The 21,798-nt window shown below is 33.8% G+C and overlaps 1 protein-coding gene across 3 annotated transcripts in view; it reads left to right on the top strand.

The window, feature by feature from the left end:
• Window positions 1–21,798, top strand: part of CSMD3 (CUB and Sushi multiple domains 3) — a 1,083,470-nt gene that overhangs the window by 451,999 nt on the left and 609,673 nt on the right. The gene's annotated exons all lie outside the window — the stretch shown is intronic.

Genomic DNA, 21,798 nt, shown 5'->3' with positions numbered 1-21,798 from the left:
ATTTTTTTCCCCAACATCACTTGTTGAAGAGACTGTCTTTTCTCCATTGTATATTCTTGCTTCCTTTGTTGTAGATTAATTGACCATAGGTGTGTGGGTTTATTTCTGGGTTACCTATTCTGTTCCATTGATATGTGTTATCTGTTTTTGTGCTAGTACCATGCTGTTTTGATTACTGTAGCTTTGTAGTATTGTCTGGGAGGATGCTACCTCCAGTTTTGTTCTTTTTTATCAAGATTGCTTTGGCAATTTGGGATCTTTTGTTGTTCCAGATGGATTTTAGGCTTATTTGTTCTTCCTCTATGAAAAATGTTATGGGTATTTTGATAGAGATTGCATTAAATCTCTAGATTGCTTTGTTAGAGTCTTCTGTAAATGCTCTGATCTTTATTATTTCTTTTCTTCTACTAACTTTGGGTTTTGTTTGTTCTTCTTTTTCTAGTTTCTTTAGATGTAAGGTTAGATCATTTATTTGAGATTTTTCTTATTTCCTGAGATAGGCTTGTATCACTATAATCTTCCTTCTTAGAACTGCTTTTGCTGCATCCCATAAATTTTGGATCATTGTGTTTCCATTTTCACTTCTCTCCAGGTACTTTTTTTTACTTCCTCTTTGATTTCTTCAGTGACCCATTTTTGTTTAGTAGCATATTGTTTAGCCCCCATGTGTTTGTGATTTTTGCAATTTTATTTCTTCTAGCTGATTTGTCTCATACAGAAGTGGCTGATTTGTCTCATACAGAAGTGGTTGATATGATTTTAATATTTTTAAATTTGTTGAAGCTTTTTTGTGGCCTAGCATGTGACCTATCTTGGAAAATATTCCATGTGCACTTGAAAAGAATGTGTATTCTTTCTTATTTCATCACATTCAATGGACTCTTCTATATATACCTACAAAGTCGGCCTGATTTAATGTGTCATTTAAGGCCAGTGTTTCCTTATTGATTTTTTTTTTTCTGGTTGATCTAAGTGTGGTGTTAAAGTTTCCTGCTATTATTATGTTATTACCAATTTCTTCCTTTATGTTTGTTAATATTTGCTTTATGCATTTAGGTGTGCCAATGCTGTGTGCCTATATATTTTCAGTTGATTTATCTTCTGTTGGATTAATCATTTGATCATTATGTAATGTCCTTAGTTGTCTCCTTACAGTCTTTGTTTTAAAGTCTATTTCATCTGATGTAACTATTGCTACCTCAACTTTCTTTTTGTTTCTATTTGTATGGAGCACCCTTTTCCATTGCCTCACTTTCAGTCTGTGTCTATCTTTAGGTCTGAATTGAGTCTCTTACAGATACCATATATGGCTCTTGGTTTTCTATCCATTTAGTCACCCTGTCTTTAAATTGTAGTATTTAGTCCTTTTACATTTAAAGTAATTATTGATTGATGTATGCTTGTTATTTTGTTAATGGTTCTTGGGTTGTTTTTGTAGTTCTTTTTTTGTTCCTTTCTTTTCTTTTGCTCTCTTCACTTGTGATTTGATGATTATCTTAAATGTTATGTTTGGATTCCTTTCTCTGTCTCTTTTTTTGTTTGTTTGTTTGTTTACCTATTATAGGTTTTTGGTTTGTGGTTACCATGAGGTTCATATGTAACCATATATATATATGATTATTTTAAGTTGATGATCTTTTAAGTTTGAATGCATTCTAACCATTCTACATTTTCACTCCTCCTCCCCCTACCCCATGTTTAATGTTTTTGACATCATATTTTTTAACACCTTTTTGTTTTGTGTATCCCTTAACTGCTTATTGTGGATATAGATAGTATTACTACTTTTATCTTTTAACCTTCCTATTAGCTTTATAAGTGGTTGATCTTCTACCATTACTGTATATTTGCCTTTACCAATGAGATATTTTCCTTTTGTAATTTTTATATGTCTAGTTATGGTCTTCTTCTTTTCCTTTAAAGAAGACTCTAACATTTCTTGTAAGGTCAGTTTAGTGGTGCTGAACTCTTTTAGCTTTTACTTGTCTATAAAACACTTTATCTCTCTTTAAAATCTGAATGATAGCCTTGCCAGGTAGAGTATTCTTGATTGTAGGTTTTTTCCCTTCATCACTTTGAATATACTGTGCCATTTCCTTTGGCCTGAAAATTTCTGCTGACAAGTCAGCTTTTGTCTTATGGGAGTTCTCTTATATCTAATTAGTAGCTTTTCTCTTGCTGCTTTTAAGATTCTCTCTTTCTCTTTAATTTTTGCCATTTTAGTTACAATGTGTTTTGGTGTAGATTTCTTTGGGTTCATCTTGTTTGGGACTCTCATTATGTAATGGATGTGGACGTGGATGTCTGTTTCTTTTCCCAGATCAGGGAAGTTTCCATCTATTATTTCTTCAAATATGGTCTTTGCACCTTCTTCTCTCTTTTCTCCTCCTGAGACCCCTATAATGCAAATGTTATTCTGTTTGATGTTGTCACAGAGGTCTCTTAAACTACCCTCATTTTTCAAATTCTTTTTTCTGTTCGAATTGAGTGATTTTTACTCTGTATTCCAGTTCACTGATCTGTTCATCTGTATTATCTAATCTACTGTTGATTCCTTCTATTGCTTTTTTTTTTTTTTTCAGTTAGTGTATTCTTCAGCTCTGTTTGGTTCTTCTTTACATTTTCTAACTCTGTTAAACTTCTCATTGTGTTCATCCATTCTTCTCTTGAGTTTGGTGAGCATTTTTATGATCATTTCCTTGAACTCTCTATCAGGTAGATTGCTTATCTCCTCTTCCTTTAGTTTTTTATTCTGAATTTTTGTCTTGCTTCTTCATTTGGAACTTATTCCTCTGTCTCCTCATGTTTCCTAATTCTCTGTGTTTATTTCTGTGTATTAGGTAGATCAGTTGTGTTTCCCAGTCTTGGAGAAGTGGCCTTATGTAGGAGACATTCTGTGGGGCCCAGAAGCACACTTCCCTGTGGTCACCAGAGCTATATGCTTACGGGTTCCCTTTATGTGAGCTGCATGAACCCTTCTGTTATGGCAGAGCTGACTAATGTGGACATGCTGGTAGGAAGAACTGGCCCCTGACTGCTGGCCCACTGGTGGGTGGGGCTGGATCCTGGTGCTGCTGGTCGTGTAGGCTGAGGGGTCCTGGGACTGGTGCAGTCAAGCTGGTGGGTGGAGCAGAGTCTTGATGTGGCTAGTTACAGGGACTGGGGGAGCCAGGGCTGGTGCTGGCCTGCTGGTGGGTGGGGCCGGGTCTAAGTGTGGCTTGATGTGGGGTCTAGGGGGTCCTAAGGTGGTGCTGGTGCTAATAGGCTAGAGGGAGAAGTTCCAAATGGTATTCACCAGCACCAGTACCCTTGTGATAGAATTAACTTCCCAAAATGTCAGCCATCAGTTTTTATGTCCCTGTGGGGAGTCCCACTTTCCTTCTCCAGGATGTCCTGCAAGATTAGCAAGTGAGTCTGACCCAGGCTCCTTTCAAATGACTGTCTTTGTGCTGGGACTCAGAGAATGTGAGATTTTGTACATACCCTTCAAGTGCAGAGTCTCTGTTTCCTACAGCCCTCTGACTCTCCTTTATACAAGCCCCACTAGCTTTCAAAGCCAAACATTCTGAGATTTCATCTTCCAACTGAAGGACCCCAGGCTGGAGAGCCTAAGATGGGGCTTGGACCCTTCACTACTTGGGAAGAACATTTGCAGTTGCAGTTATCTTCCCATTTCTGGGTTGCATACCTAGTGTTGTAGATCTTGACTATACCACATGTCCACCCTTCCTACCAGTCTCTTGTAATTCCTACTTTATGTTATTAGTTGTGGAAAATCTTTTCTGCTAGTCTGCAGGTCATTGTCATCAATAGTTACCCTGTAAATAGTTGTAATTTTGGTGTGCCTGAGGGAGGAGGTAAGCTAAGGGTCTTCCTACTCAGCCATCTTGGCCACACCTCTTCTCAGCAGCTTTCAAGTATGCAATGCAGTAGTATTAACTATAGTCATCAGGCTGTACATTAGATCCTCAGAGCTTATTCATCTTATAACTGAAAATTTGTACTCAATGTTTATTCTAAATCTACATCAGAAGGAAAAATAAAACACAACACTGATATTTGTAATATATAGTAGTTTTGCATTTCTGATTGGTTGGTATAGACAGGTTAGGATTTAATGAACGTAAAAAGTAGAAATCCCTCTAAAATTCTTTAAGATTTATTTTAGCATCATGCGCTATTCACCTATAAATGTTCACTTAGATTAAATAGTTCATCACTGACATTCTTTCTAGGTTAACGTTCCAGACATAATGTGACTCTCCCCTCCTAAGATGTTGAGTAGATACTGAGCTTTACATTACCAGTATGCTTACAAGTAAGAAATTAGTTCCTCTAATTATGTATTCATGAACACTGAGAATGCAAATAAACTATACAACCAAAGAGATATTGAGACTAGGAAATCTATTGAGAGGAAGGCAACACAAATAAAACATCAGCAACAAAAACCAGCCCTATTGTCATTAATTGTAGTTATATAGCAAATTTTTGTACAGTTTTTAGGAATTTAGCATTTGGATTCAGATAGAGAGTGTTTAATCTCATGCCCACTAGATAACATGAGATCAGGAGGAGTCTTAGCAAGTAAGAAACAGATATTTCAAGTACTTGTCAACTTTGCCAAGGGAAGAGCTTATATCATTACCTTAAGTGTTTCATCATATCTCATTTTGTGATTAATGTTACTTTCTCCAAGTAAATATATAAAATATACACATACAGACAGCTCCAGATATATTGTGCCTCAATTTTTTTTTCATGAGGCTTCTTTTGTTCATCTCCAGTAACCCTCATTCTGCTCCTTGGCATACCAAATCCCTTAGTTTGGTGTCTCAATCAAGACTCTGTTGCCTGAATGTGTCATTCATTTAGTAAACACTTATTAACTGCCTACAGGTGCAATCAGAAATACTGTGATAATCATCCTCAGGAGCTTACAGTATACTGAGGGGAAACAAGGCGGTAGAAGAGAGTAAGATAATAATTGGCAATAAATTACTTTATAGAGATCTTTTAAAAAATTGGAAAATGAGAGGAACACTCTGTTCAGGGTGGGGTGGGATTAGGGCTATCAGGGAAATCTTCCCAGAAGATTGCCAACTTAAATCCTAAAGTAACAGTAGGGATTAGGTAAATGATAGGGGAAGGACCCAGAAAGAAGAACATATAATTTGATTTGAGTTAACAAGATTTTTATTTATTTCTTGAGTGTCCACTCTATTAAACAGCTTTACTATGATAGCTTCCCACTGTAATGGAAGCTAAAGTTTATGCCTTATTTCCATAATTCTCTTTCACCAAAATTCATTGGTAAGTATAGAATAAAAAGAAGCAAAGGAATGAGAAAATAATCAAAGAGATTAGGTAGAACAAAAGATATCCCTCTAAGTCAGTGGCTTTTAATGGAAGAGAGCAAAATTTTACCACCCAGGGGACATTTGGCGACATCCCAGGGGACAATTTTTGACTATCACAAGTTTGGGATGAATGCTAATGGCATCTAGTGGGTAGAAGACAGGGATACTGCTAAACATAGTGCAATGCCAGGACAGCCCCTGCAACAAAATAAATGATTATCTAGTCCAAAATGTCAATAATGTAGAGGCTGCTCTAGAGCACTAAATTTTTTTGTGTCTGGGTTACAATACTTTGTAGCAATTTTTTTTTTTTTATTTTTAGGTTTCTAACTATAACCTTGGAAAGGAATCTTTAACAGTTTTGGCTAGAAAGATGCTTATACTGCAGTGCATAGACTTCTCTGGCATGTTATTACCTTATCAACTTCACCCTGTTCCAAGTCCCCAAGATTTGCCAGCTAAGAAATTAATCCTCAAATTTATTCTAAGGTTGGTTATATGTGGGGGTATTGACCTTCTAAACTAAGTACGTGTGCTCCGTTTCTTTCTCTTTCCCTCCCTCCCTGTCTCTCTCTTTCCCTCTGTCTCTCTGTCTCTCTCTCTCTCTTACACATACGCATACACACACATTGGTGGAAAGTCGGCAAAATATTAATTTAAAATGACATTGAAGGAAGAGACTAAAGAGACATAATTAAATGTAATGTGGTATCTTGGATTAGATCCTGGAACACAAAAAGAACATTAGTTAAAAAAAAAAATGATGAAATGCAAAACAGTCTGGAGTTTAGTTAATCATAATATACCAATGATACTTTCTTAGTTTTGATAAATAAATTATGGTTATGCAATACATTAACATTAGAAGGAACTGGGTAAAATGTACATGGGGAGTTTCTGTATGATTTCTATATCTCTTCTGTGAATCTAAAATTATTCCAAAATAAAAATTATATTTATAATAAATGACATTGAAGAGGAGAATAAAATAAATAGATAGGGATTTTCTTTGTGAAAGCAATTTTTAAATAACGTTTTTCAATTAGAACCATTAAAAGTTTGTTGCAATCTTGTAATTGAAATAGTTTACAATTATGTTTTCAAACTGTTTCATTGAAATCTATTTGTTTTAATTTTGTATAAAAATGAATATGTGGCTCAGGCATTATAAGTCGGGGTCCAGAAATAGCCTATGGGTTTTTTTGGCTACTATATGTCGATATATTTTAAAGAATTTGACAACATTTGAAAAAATGAAGATTTCACATAAACTTCCCTTGAAAAGTTAGAACTAGCAATCTTGGCCCAAGTTTAGATGTGTCTAAACATTTTTCGGTAGAGGTCTCCTCCTGTATTAAGGGCATTGCTTTCCAGATGGCCACATACACCCTTCTTTTTATATGCCACCCCCAACACAGTTACCAGGTGATCAACTGTATGCCTTTGAGCATGTGATATCTAATTTTGACATTTATATTTCACTCCTCGAAATGAAATAAATATGGGCTTTTTGTATTTTTACTAATTTAAAATTTTTGAGAGATTTAATTAAGCTAATTCACCTGTCAACACATAAGGCTGTAGAAATTATTTCCTAGAGTTCCACTTATGAGACCTTTAACCTGTTTCTGGGACTCAAAATTTTAAAGTTTCATCCAACTTGTTTCAGTATAGCAGACAAAGGATAGATTAATTTTCCTTTTCTATCCAATGTCTACATAATTTAGGACCAATTTATTGGTCCTCTTTTTTTTCTAATGGTAGATTTGTGCCAAGGCTTCTATACTTTATATATATATATATATATATATATATATATATATAATATTTTAAAATATAAGTTTTAGAACTTTGGCTTGGATTAATATAATAATGCCATCCTACCTGCCAATTTCCTAGGAATAGGAATGAGTTGTGTAAACACAACAAGTGATCTTGGCAGTTGATGTTCTATAGAATTTTATATTTTGTTCCTTGAAATAATTAATAATAATTTAAAAAATATAATTCTTTTGCATAGAGAAATATAGTCTCCTGTATAAAGATCTTGGATGCCACTTTAGAGGAATATTCTACTTGGTGTTGAGCAGTAAAAAGCTTCTCATGAAACCCCATTATTTTGGGAAATGGTTGCCTGTTACATGGTTTTCATACAACCAGGGATTTGTTAAGCCTATTGTTATGAATAAAAAGATTGAGGGGCAAAAGATAGTAAGCCTAAAACAAAGTGGTTTAAAAAAAAGGTTTTTTTAAATTTATTTTTTGGCTGCATTGGGTCTTCGTTGCTGCTCAGGCTTTCTCTAGTTGTGGAGAGCGGTTACTCTTCATTGACGTGCGCAGGCTTCTCATTGCCGTGGCTTCTCTTGTTGCAGAGCACGGGCTCTAGGCACACGGGCTTCAGTAGTTGTGGCGCATGGGCTTAGTTGCTCTGCAGCATGTGGGATCTTCCCGGACCAGGGCTCGAAACAGCATGCCCTGCATTGGCAGGCAGTTTCTTAACCACTGAGCCACCAGGGAAGTCCTGCTACTTTAAAAATTGCTTAGCAGCATCACAAAGAGCTAAAATCTAGCCACAGTAACTCCTAACAATTCATGAAAGCATATTTTTAGGATTCAAAGAAAATATTAGAACTTGGTTTGGTTGTAGGATATATTTGGAAAAAATAAATTATTTAATTTTTTAAAACTATGCTATATAATCCAGATTTTTTTTTACATGTTTTGTCCTTCTTTGCCATGCCTTAAGCCATCTTGTATTAATGAGTCTTTTAAGGGAAAGTGCTTCATGATCTGACTCCTCTTGCTGTAGTAAGTCTCCCAAATATATACTCTCAAGGGCACCCTATACTTTTCCTTTGTAGCATTTTTTAAGATTAGTTAGTTAATCTTATAGTTGATGTTTCATGTTTGTCTCTATCCTGATAATGTGAGGTGTGTGGGGAGGCAGGGCCTGGTTTATGACAATATGATCACCAATTCTCATCCTGTTGAGTGATTCGTAGTTCTTTTATAAATAGTATTGGCTGTGTGAATGACTGAGTAAATTAATGAGTGAATAAATAAATATGTTGTGACCCTGCATTAAAACTAAATAGAGCAATATAATAAAACAAAACAAAACAACAACAAAAAAACTTAAGTATATGGGGGAAAAAAGTACATGACTTGACTTTTTCATTCTTGTCTCCAGGTATCTAGTTTTTACTTTCTTAAATCCATTCTGCATTTGGCACCTGGACTGATCACGTTAAAAATATAGACACAGTTAAGTAAAATGATGTTCTACACCTGCAAACTATCCCTTTAGTTTTGACCAAATATGAATAATCCAGCAACTGCCATAGACTATCATCTATGGCCTTCCTTGAATAGGCATTTACCTCTCCGTCTCCATCTAAAGAATCTCCCCAGCTCCAAACAATCTTAGATTTTCTGTGAATTACATATTTTTCTTATACACAATATGTTATTTAGTGCCCCTTTTCCCTCAGCCTGGAAGCCTATCCTGAATTTCTGTTCTAAGTTCACGTGTCGTAACTTTTCAAGATTCAACTCAGACATCATCTCAAGGATGCCTTCTTTAAACTCCCAGGTTGCAAAAATGTCCGCTTTTTATGCTCCTATAACACCTGCTTACCTTTATCTAGCACTTATTACACATTATTAAAATAACCTCTTTGTATCTAACTCCTCAAGACTTCAAATCCGTTAAAGAAAGGATCCTATCTTATTCATTTCTGCATGGAAACATTCTAAGTCAGTGTTTTGTGTTGAATAAATATCCTCCATAAAATAACTATAACAAATCATCATCAAATATTCATTTGACCTTCCACTAGGTTGAAAGATTGTCAAAAATTATAAGTGATATCCAATTTCCCTGAGACATTTCTTTGATGAACTGCCTATTTTTCTCGCAGTTTAATTGAAGCGTTTAAATTGTAAACGTTGGCCTTTTTTATTTCTTATATTTAGGTAGATTTCACTTTATTTAATTATTTATCAATTAAAATTTCTGAAAAGTTTTTTGAGCATTTACTATGTGTTATACACTAAACAAACTTCATGTCACTTAGAGATAAAAGAATAGTTGCTGACATAAAGGAACATAATTGCTTGTAGGTAAACAAAAAGATAGAGCGTTAAAGCTCTAATACAAATAAGGATATGGGAGAATTAATTTTAGCTAGCAGGTTAAGAGCTAAAAAAGAATATTTGAGATGAAGAAAATAGCATGTGAAAAGCTATGGAAGTAACTTAGAGCATGGTGCATTTTAAAATTACAAATTGTCAAATGAAGTTCCCTGCCTTTTTAGATGTAGAGCAGATAGTCTAACCTCTGATTTCAAAGGAGGTCTAAACATTTCTCCAAAGAAGACATACAGACAGCCAAGAGGCACATGAAAAGATGCTTAACATCACTAATTATTAGAGAAATGCAAATCAAAACTATAATGAGATATCACCTCACACCAGTCAGAACGGCCATCATCAAAAAGTCTACAAACAATAAATGCTGGAGAGGGTGCACAGAAAAGGGAACCCTCTTACACTGTTGTTGGGAATGTAAATTGGTGCAGCCACTGTGGAGAACAGTATGGAGGTTCCTTAAAAAACTAAAAATAGAGCTAGCACATGATCCTGCAATCCCATTCCTGGGCATATATCCAGAGAAAAACATGGTTTGAAAGAATACATGCACCCCAATGTTCATCATAACACTGTTTACAATAGCAAGACATGGAAGCAACCTAAATGTCCATAGACTGATGAATGGATAAAGAAGATGTGGTACATACATACAATGGAATATTACTTAGCCATTAAGAAGAATGAAATGATGCCATTTGCAGCAACATGGATGGACCTGGAGATTATCATACTGAATGAAGTAAGTCAGGCAGAGAAAGACAAATATCATATGATATCACTTATATGTGGAATCTAAAAAAAATTATACAAATGAACTTGTATACAAAACAGAAACAGACTCACAGACTTAGGGAATGAACTTATGGTTATCAGGGGAAGAGTTGGGGAGGGATAGATTGGGAGTTTGGGATTGACATGTACACACTGCTATATTTGAAATAGATAACCAACAAGGACCTACTATATAGCACAGGAAATGCTGCTCAATATTCTGTAATAACCTAAATGGGAAAAGAATTTGAAAAATAATAGATACTTTTATATATATAACTGAATCACTTTGCTGTACACCTGAAACTAACACAGCATTGTTAATCAATGATACTACAATATAAAATAAAAATTAAAAAAATAAAGGAGGGGCTTCCCTGGTGGCACAGTGGCTGAGAGTCCGCCTGCTGCGGCAGGAGACACGGGTTCGTGCGCCAGTCTGGGAAGATCCCACATGCCGCGGAGCGGCTGCGCCCGTGAGCCATGGCCGCTGAGCCTGCGCATCTGGAACCTGTTGCTCCGCAACGGGAGAGGCCACAACAGTGAGAGGCCCGTGTACCGCAAAAGAAAAAATAAATAAATAAAAATTTAGAAAAATAAATAAATAAAGGAGGTCTAAACTCTTCTAAAAGATTTTAGTGAATTTCTTACTCATAACTGGAAACTTAATGTCTAATGGTTAATTTTGTCTTTAAATTTCTGATTTTTAGATTATTTCTGTTCTACATAAATTCAAGTAGACATTGTCCCCAATTTTATCTAAACAAACAAACAAAAATAATTTTTAAATATGCAGGTGATAACTAGGTAATGACTTGCTTGATTAATCTTCTGGATAATTTAGGAAAAGGAGGGCAGTCTACATCAAAAGTAGCAAACAACTTGAAATTCAATATTACATACACTTATCTGTTAAATTCTTTGTCCAACCAGTTGCTGAAGTGTTTTTTCCTCTGACTTCGTCACTACACACCATCCTCCTACTCACATCATCTTATTCCTTACTCTTCTACTTCCCATTTCTTTTCCACCCTCTTCCCCCACTGGATGGCCTTAAGAACACTATAGTTTCCATGTATGTTGTGCATGATAATTTATCTCATTCTATCCTACCACCTAATTTGTTTCTCTTACTAACAAACCTAGGTTAAGTTGGATTTTCTTTTATTTTCATCATAAAGCATGATAAAACATTAATTCATGTAAATCATTTTTGTTACTGACTTGATGCTATATGTGCTCTCATCCTAATACCAATGGCATGTTTCAGTGAAACAAAGCACAAGGAGAGGCTGTATTATATATAAACATGACCTTCATGACTAGATTAAACTACTCACAGCTAAGAACTAGGAAAAGAAACAAAAAATTGCTTACTTTTTTTTTGCGTTGGAAATCTATATGTTTATTTCTCATTTTTAATAGGAATTGCGTTTGCTGGGTTTTAATCAAATTTATCTGCTCCTATGGAATTGGCCCCTTGCTAATTTGAATTCTGTCCCTTTCATTAGCATGTCCTCTGTTTTCCAGTTCCCTGCTTTGGGTTCATTTCATTATTATTCCACATTTATATGCGTCCTTTTAGTGAAGACATGGATTAGACTTTCATTCTTATGCAGATGACATTAAGATGTATTTGAAGATTAGTCCTAATTGTTACTCTACTTCTTACATTTTATCAGCTTCTCATGAAGACGTAGAGACTAGGATGTCCAATTAAATGTTATTAAACTGAACTACTTTCTGATAGTTCCAGACACTGATTTAAATAGGTTTTACCATTCACTTTCAGATGCGTGTGTGTATGTATGAGTGTGTGTGTGTGTTTCATGACCAGTCAACAATATGAGAATTCTAATTGATTTGAACTGTTTCTATACCTGTTTGTCTGAAGTTTAATAACAGGTCTTAGTTTAATAATTCAACATTTTTTCAGGTAGTTGAAATTATATACTATATTAAATAATTATTAACAAGTAAAATAAGACCAAAATGAAATTCTGACATATTGAAAGCATTGTAACCATATTTCAAGGCATTACTTAAATCTACTTTTCTGGGTTTAAGATTGTTATAGAGGAAACTCCAAGGTAGAATTTCACTTCATAATGAAAATAACTCTGTGTGAAACTTTCCAAACTATTAGCAGTTTCCTCCCCAGAAAAAAAAATGCAAGAGAAAGATAAATTGTTTTTGAACGTAGTCCTTCAAGACATATGCCAAATATCATGCGGAAGGAGTAAAATTTTGACACTTAAGTCATATATCTGTACCTTATTTAATGCAGTTTATTTTCTGTGTGAAAACTCCACAATTTCTATTTATGTCCATTAAGAAAGCAGACATTAGTTCTGGTAGTATTCTTCTCATTTGTCCTGGTTTCCTTTGTCCACTTTGATAATAAATTTCTACCAAGCCTTATTCATTGTTTACAGCAAATCTTTTCTGATCCCAGTTAAAAATGAATTCCCCAAACCTTTTTCATTTTCAAAGCATTTTTCTTCATTAGGTTGCTAATAACTTCGTTAAAATTTTTCCTTTAATTTATAAAATATTTTTCACAACTTTAAAAATATTTATTTTCTGTTTGAACTAATATATGTTTTGTATCTCCTATAACTTGTCTTAGAAATTTTTAAATTTCTTGAGCCATTTTATTTTCTCAGTCATTTTTTCTCAGTAGATTATTTTATATTCAACACATATACATCTGCCAACATGGGGTGTTTATTTGTTTTTGTTTGTTTTCCTTAGAATGTCCCTAAAGCATTTCCGTTCAACCATCTCTAATAGTAATGATCACATATTAACTTTAAAAGATGTCTCAAATAGTGTTACATGGAAATGAATACCGTGTTATTATTGTACAAGTTCACACTCAATTTTTTTATAATGTTTATTCTTTATAAGGATTCTATAAAAGCCATAGGAGAAAGACTCCCAAATTACTAGATAAGGGGGGGGGGGGCGCAAAACATAGAAATAAAACAATTATTTTTTATGTCACTTCATATGAATAGTCTTTCCTGATCTGTTATCTACTTCCATAGCCTTTCTTGATCTATTACTTTCATAGCATCTCTTAAATCCAACTTTATCTACTAGTTTAGTATTTCTCTTTTCTTCTAGACTGTAACTCCATGAGGGCAGAGGCCTTGACTGTCTTCTTTACCTTTCAGTGTCTAGCACAGTGTGTCAAACAGAATAATGCACTCATTTAATGTTTTTGGAATACATGAATTTGCAGAATAAGTATTGTACAGCATTTAACTTTCACAAATAAATTAAAATATATCATCTAAAATTAGTATGCAGAATTTATCAGAAAAATTACATTGAAATGTGAAAGTTAATTTTTATTTTCAGTGAACAATTTGATCATTACATTCACTGAACAAAAGTTCTTAACTGTTAGCTCATATTTGTTTCTAGATCTGGAACATATTTGATCAGTAAATAATAAAAATATCAGTTTTGCTTTGTGACATTAATAATGTATTGCTATAATATCAGTTTAAATTTTATGTTTATATCAGCTTATAATATAAGCTTAATATCAGTTTATATCATAGAAATATAAAGTTTTAGGTGCTAGATTCTTACTGAAGTTTACAAAACGATAATAAGTCTGATTCCCTCAAACAACCACCATCGAATATTTCTTATTTATAACATATAGTTTGCTTCACTATCTTGGAATCCAAAATAAATTTACATTTTTTTAATAGTTATTAAATGACTGGACATACTATCACCACTCTCTTTTTCCTCTCCTGGGTCTTAGTCCCAGGAGACAGTCTTTTGAAGAGAAAATAATTAAAATCAATCCAACAAAAAACCCACTTTCTGCTTTAATCAAATATCATAATAAAAACACACGCTAGCAACCTTGTTGCAAAGTATAGATAGTAAGGATAGAGTTCAATTACCACTGGTGGTGTTTGGGCAAAGACCGATTAGAAAGAAATTGTGGGTAACGCTTGCCCTAGTTTACCTCTATGAGATCGGGGATAGTTCCCTTTCATGTCTGGGAGGTAACCATACCATGTCTCTCCATGTTCAAGTCCCATTGAATACTAGAAGTTGTCCATCATTAAGTACCAGCACTTATTCAGTTTTAGTCAGTTTATGTTTCTCCCTAGCAATATTTATTGTCGTACCTAGCAGGGCCCTATCAGAAACCCTAACACAAATAAGTTTTTTGTTGGTACATCTCCCATAGTCTAAGCCATTCTGATTTGGTGAAGCTCACAAAGTTTGGGCTATTCATACTTATTCATTGTTATATACATTGATTGTCATACCTTATTAGAACATCTAATTTTCCAAGTTACAAGTTAAGAGTTTCTAGGAGCAATAGAAGCTCTACTAAGTTAAAGTTAATGTCACCTGCTTTTTCTATCACCTCTTGTGTAGCATAAGAAATATAGTTTATTCTGTGGCCAATGTCAAGTTATTCTTAGAAATGATCTAATACTATGAGTCTCATCTCTGAATAATAAGAAAAGAGATCACTGTGGATATTGAAAGATAGAAATGGAAATAATTCTGCTAGGGTAAGGTCACAATGTTAATTCACAGGTGAAAGAAAAGGGAAATGTTACAAATACATCAGATTTCAAATAGATTTTTTTTTTACTAAAAAATCCATAATTTTCCATGTTTCATACATCATCAAACCGTTTTAATAAAGCTATGTCTCTGAGATTGGACAACAAAATAGCTTCCAGGCTCTACTAATCTCATTGCACCTATTGGGAGAAACCATTAAGAGCACAGAGATAACTGCATAATATAGTGTAAAGTCATTGTATGCCTATCAGAGAGAATGGGTGATATAGTGTAACTGTCTAAGTTTACAGGTAAAAGAATGAGATTCAGATGGTTTGGATTTGCTCAAGTATGAACACAAAGTAAGTTGAAGATGCAGGGATAGTAAAGATACACAAACTACAAAGCTATTTGGACTTCATCATAATAACTCCGTTAAAGACATAGGCTATCGTGCCCCTCATAACAAAGAATTGTTACTTGCTAGAAATCTTCCAACATACCTAAGACACAGCCTTAGAGCAGGAGACAATAGAGATTAATTGTTCACAGAGCTGTTAGTGAATCCTAGGTGGATGACAATATCCACAAAAGGGTGGTAGCCTAAATTGCCACTACATGCAAAGGAGGTGGGGGGAAGAAAGATAGAAACCAGAAACAAAATCAAATCTTTGTTGTGACTCTCATTATTTTAATCATGGTCTCATTCATTCATTCCTGTATTTAATGAGTATCTACTATGGGCCACACACTGTTCTAGGCACTGGAGACACCATGGTGAACAAAACCTAGTCCTTGCTCTCATGTAGCTGTCATTCTAATAAGGAAAAGAGACAGTAAACAATGGTATATATATATATGTGTGTGTACACATGTATGCATGTGTATATACTGTGTGTAAATATGTATATCTCAGTGTATGTAGTGTATGAAGGTGATACTTAAAAATCTAAAGTTTAGATAGGTTAGTCATATAGATTAGTCAGAATAGACTATTTATTAAGAACTGTTTGAGGAGAAACCTATAGAAAGTGAGAAAAAAGCAAGTACTAACGTCTTAAAGTGGAAACATTCTCACTGTGTTTAAGGAATTGCAAGTAAGTGAGTGGAAGGAGCTTTAAGGAATTCTCAAATCTTGAGAATATGTTGGAACAGGATCACAATAGTCCCTCAATATTATTAAAAATTCATGAAGATTCTGGAAGGAGAGAGTGAAAGAGATACTTCAGGGTTCACTAGACCTAGAGACCACTATAGACTGGACCTAGCTGGTATATTCCATGCAAAAAGAATATTTAACCTGAGAATTGTATCTTTCTTATTCAACCAAAAAATAAATTTTTTGCTTCTCTTATTTGAGTAGTTCAAACATTATATCCAGCATAAATCTAAATGCCTGGAGGTTACAGTTGAACCAAAAGATATTTCATTGTATTTAACCGTTTTCTTAGGTGTTTCTCAAAGCATAGTTAACTCTATGTGCTTGACCTGAGGAAAAAATAGGACTATGGTATATTGATAGAGAGGTTAAGGATTAATTTTGTTTGTTTGTTTTCTGCTACTATACTTACATCATTTTCTTGAAAGGGCATAATCCTCTTAACAGTAGCTCACAGTGTCTCCTTATGTATAGGCTCATTTTACTTCAAAAACAAGACTAGAAAAGGATGAATTAGCTATTCTTCTCTACCTTTTTAATAATATAGGTGGAACATGAATAAGACATATAGAATATTGTAAAATAACTATATTAGACGAACTAAGAGTTAAAATAATCATAGATATATAGACTATATAAAAATTAGCTAATTTGTATCAATTCATTTTAAACTGCTGAAATCAGGATGTTAACATTTTTGTGACAACAAGCCTTCCCATCCAGAACACAACCTGTCTTTTCACTTACACAGGTTTTATTTCATTTCCTTCAGAATGTTTTTTATGGTTCTCTTTATAGAAGTCTTGTACCTTTCTTGCCAAATATGTTTTTCAAAATTACACGTTTACTTTGTTGCTTGTGTGAATTGGATCTTTCCATTTGAATTGCCAATCATTATTTTTATAAAAGAAAACTTTAAATTTTCATATGCATGCTTTCTTCAAAGCCAGTTTACATGACTCTTAAACATAACATAGTATAAATTGTAGACAAATGATTAACTCTTGAGTTTAGGTAGGCAAATTGCATATTGTAAGTAAAAAAATGATACCTTTTTATTTTGTAATCCTTTCCAAATTTTTCCTATTTACTGCATTACCTAGAACTTCTGAGATAATGTTGAATGCTGTCACAGATTTTGAGCATCCATGTTTTATTCTAATCTTTAATGGCAAAAGTTTTCACATTTTATTATATAGTCTAATACTTCTTTTAATTTCATACATTCATTGTTACATTTAGAAAGTTTTCTCCTTTTTCTACTATTTCTGTGTTTCTAAAACTTAAATCAGGAATTTCTGCTTTATTTATCAAACATTTAATAAGCATCTACTGTAATCACATTTATCTTTCACCTTTGTGTTATTAATGCTACATTGAAGAAGAAAATTTGTATCAAAATGATGTATGAGTTCAATATAATTCAATAAGACTACCAATCTTTTTTAAACTTCACAAATTGACATACCAAAAGTTCATGGAAAAGTAGATATTCAAGAATAACAAAGAAAATAATGAAATTGAACAATGATGAGATTTGCAATGTCTATATTAAAAGTGATTAAACAGTATGGTATTTCAGAGAAATAATCATAGATAAGTGAATCAATACACAAAATACCAGTTCAGATCCATGTATGGATTTCTGAGAGAAAGTGTGGGTGGAGCATAACATAACATAGTACATATGGCATTTTAAATTGGTGGGGAATAAAACAGAGTTTACTATAAATGCTACTGGGAAAACAGATATCCATATATTGGAAAGTATAATTATCTACCCTACTTCACACCATACAAAAATAATTTCCAGATAAATGAAAAGTTTAAATATAACGTAAAATTTGAAAGTATGGGAATTAAACATTAGATGGTGTTTTCAACCTTTTCAACTTTTGAAAACCTAGATTTGAAGAAACCTTTCCTAACCAAGACATAAAACACAGCTACCCTAGAGGAAAATACTGACAGATTTACATGTACTTTTAAAAAAGTTTTCAGAGAAAATTAACTAAAAGCAAAGTTTACAAATTAAAAAAAAAACTGGGAAAGTAATTACAACATGCATAAAAAATGGTTAATACTGATAATATGTAGGAAACTTCTGTAAAACCATGAGAAAAGGACAATTGAAACTAGAAAAGTGTACATGAACAGAAAAATCAGAGCAAAAGGAATAGAAATAACAGTAAAAACTTCTGCTAAACCATACTAATAATGTAGAGAATAGGAAATCAAAATGTTATTAACATATTTAATGACAAAAACACAAATAGATAACACTATTATTTTGGTGAGAATGTGGAGACCTATTCTCCTTTATACCATTTTTGAGAGTATACTGAAAAAAAGTGTGGAGTAATTTACACATATTTATCCAATTTTTACATCCTCACATATCTTAGCTAAGTAAGCCTGTGAAGAATTCATTCTGCCGTGATAGCACAAATATAAAGAACACGTATTAGCACAAATATAAAGATATAGGTACTAAGATCTCCATTCCTGGATTATGTTTTTTAGCTGAAAAAATTAAAACAAACTTTCACTAGCATGTGCTGTATAACGAGCAACCACAAAATCTTAGTGGCTTACAAGATAATTTTTCCTTTCAGTTATATTGTACGTTGGTTGCTATGGGTCAGCTGTTGCAAATTGCTCAAATGGCTGGTCTTCTCATTCCCCAGCCCAGGATTAGGGAAACCCCTAATTACCATGTGCTATTCTCATAGTTGAAGGCTGTCAAAAATTTGCAATCCATCCATCAGCTACCGTTGCGACTGTGAAATCTATTAAATAAATCTACATATGCTGACCTAGAACAGTATTCATGATACATGAGGGGAAAATAAGTTTCAGAGGAATATGTATAGAATTAGCTCAGTTTCTTAAAACACTCAAACACACAAAAAGCCAAGAATTTTGTAAAAACATGTACACCTACAAAATGAAAATATTTGCAGAAATACAACCTTACTTGTTAAGTGGTTACTCTTTGGTTTGGACAGAAGCAGTCAGGAAGACCAGCATATTTATGGGTGATTCTTACTTGTCATTTTATGAGTGTTTTTTTTTTTTATTTTTATGTGAAAAGAAAATCATTTTCAAAAAAGACAATTTCCCAGTCTGAAACATATTTTTAAGGATTTTTTATCAGCATATAGAGAGCATATATTTTACAGTTCATTTAAGAGCTGTGCCAAAGAACTTGGATATTTGTTCTTTCAGTAAACATTTCTACATCATGAAGGCCAATGCACTAGGAGTTAATGAACAGAGATGATAAACAAGGCCTGTCCACAAAGGACTGTAAGTGTTTGCACATTTTAGAAAACAAAGCATGCCAGAGAATTACCAAGTAGTAAGAGCCACTTGAAGTAGTACGTCCAATTAGAAAGATGTTTCTACTAACTTCAAACCAATCATGTGATTGCTCTAAAATTCTTATTGCTATAAAGTTTGTAAGTATTTTATACTGCATTCTTTATCACATCACTAGCACTTAAACACCTTTATGGATATGCCGTTCAAATGATGTGCTGTGAGGACTACAATCCATTACAGAACCCTGAGTGGAAGAATTGGGAACACTTCCTATAGAAAGAAGTGGCACATTGGTTTAACTTTGTTTAAATGAATAGATTTTCCGCAGGCAAATGTAAGAAGGAATAACATTTTAGTCTTGGAGAACAGCATGGAAAAAGTGGAAAACTATAAAAGGTATATATATTCAAAGAAAAAAATAATTTACTTTTTTCTGGCAGAAGTTGAGTGTATGACAGTATAAGATGGCAGGAAGTTGTATTGGAAAATAAACCTGTATCCTTACAGGAATGATTTTATATTCTATTTTAGGCAGTTGGTAATTTATCCTATAGGAAACAGGTCAAGTTTTTATGCAATTAAGTGAAATAATCAAATTTGTATTTTAGAAAGGTAAGAGTAGTAGCACTAAGGAGGATGGAACAGAGAGTGAAAATAGAGTATAGGAAAGGAGTTAAGTAGCTATATCTAGTCTAGGCAAAAGATGATTATGAAGCACTGGGTATTGGGAAAAGAAGAAAAAGAAGGATAATAAGATGTTTAAGAAGTGGAATACATAGGTCTTGAGGAGTGCATATGTACGCATGGGAAGGAGGTGGAGGGGTTAGTTAAAGTTTTCATTAAACACTTTAAAATATTTCATGGAATTTCCAGTAGACAGAGAAAAAATCTACTCTAGAAATCAAGAGAGATGACAAAATTGGTGATGTAGATTTGAGAGCTGTCAACACAAATGACCATTGTTGCCGTAAAATTGAATTGGAATAACTATTCAGAGAGAGCATTGAACAAAGAGAAAATAGACTGTGAAATAGTTTAATATTATGCTACTTAAAAGTCAGATGGGAAAAAAATAGAACCAGAACACAGGGTATGGAGCATACTATTCAAAGCAAATAGGCCTAGAATCAAGAGATTCAGGACTATGTAAGGGACAGCTGAGAATTTCAAAGTTGATCAATACTTTCCATTACTGCTGAGAGATTACATATGTAGAAAAAAATGAAGAGATGCTATTAGATTTAGGAGGTCATTTCTGGCATTGTGACAGCAATTTCAACACTGAAACAAGAGAACTTAGACTGAAATACTTTCAAAAGTGAATGGGGGAGAAAAAAATGAAGTAATGAACTTGGAAGACTTACGAGAAGTTGCAATACAATGATCTCACTTATATGTGGAATCTAAAATTGACAAACTCATAGAAACAGAGAGTAGAATAGTAATTCTCAAAAGTGAGTCTGGCTGGGGCTTCCCTGGTGGCGCAGTGGTTGAGAGTCTGCCTGCCGATGGAGGGGGCATGGGTTTGTGCCCCGGTCCAGGAGGATCCCACATGCCACGGAGCGGCTAGGCCCGTGAGCCATGGCCGCTGAGCCTGCGCATCCAGAGCCTGTGCTCTGCAACGGGAGAGGCCACAACAGTGAGAGGCCCACATACCACAAAAAAAAAAAAAAAAAAAAAGTGAGTCTGGAGGTGCTAGGTTAAAGGGAACAAATTTCCAGTTATAAGATGAGTAACTTCTGAAGATACAATGTACAGTATGGTGAATATAGTTAATAATGCTGTATCACATACTTGAAGGTTGCTAAGAGAGTAGATCTTAAACATTTCTCACTACACACACACATGCACAAGTGGTGATTATGCGAGGTGAATCATCATGTTGTTCACCTTAAACTTACACGATGTTATATGCCAACTTTATCTCAATAAAGCTGTAAAAAAGAAACCAAATGTTAAATATTCAGAAATTTTGTGAGGCCTTGACAAAGCTTTGGTAGCCTAAAATCAGCCAAGGTATTTTTACTATGGAAATTGGAAATTGAGAAAAATTAAAAAAAGTGAACAGGAGAGAAGAAAATGGAGTAATGAACATGGAAGACTTATAAGAAGGGGGTAGTAAATGAAAAAGGGAAGGTTGGTAATTGATGTTGAAGGAAGAAAAATACCATTTGTTAATTTTTCCTTATTATAAAATAACAGTTTTATTGTTTAAAATATAGAAGTCAGATACAAACAAGAGAAAGTTAAGAGTAACCAATAAATCACCACAAAGTTGTCTAGAATAGATTCATGCTAAAATATGAGCTAAAGGAAAAAAAAAAAAAAACTAGCTAAAAAACACTAACATACTAGAGAGACAGATTTCATGATAAAAAGATAAGACTTGAAGTTGGAAGACCTGAGCTCAAATCTTGACTATGTTATTTACTAGCTGAGTGATCTTGGACAAGTCAAACAAACTTTTGGGACCTCCATAAA

This window comes from Phocoena sinus, chromosome 17 (genome assembly GCF_008692025.1).
Source record: "Phocoena sinus isolate mPhoSin1 chromosome 17, mPhoSin1.pri, whole genome shotgun sequence".
Taxonomy (NCBI): domain Eukaryota; kingdom Metazoa; phylum Chordata; class Mammalia; order Artiodactyla; family Phocoenidae; genus Phocoena; species Phocoena sinus.
This window is presented reverse-complemented; position numbering and strand designations above follow the sequence as displayed.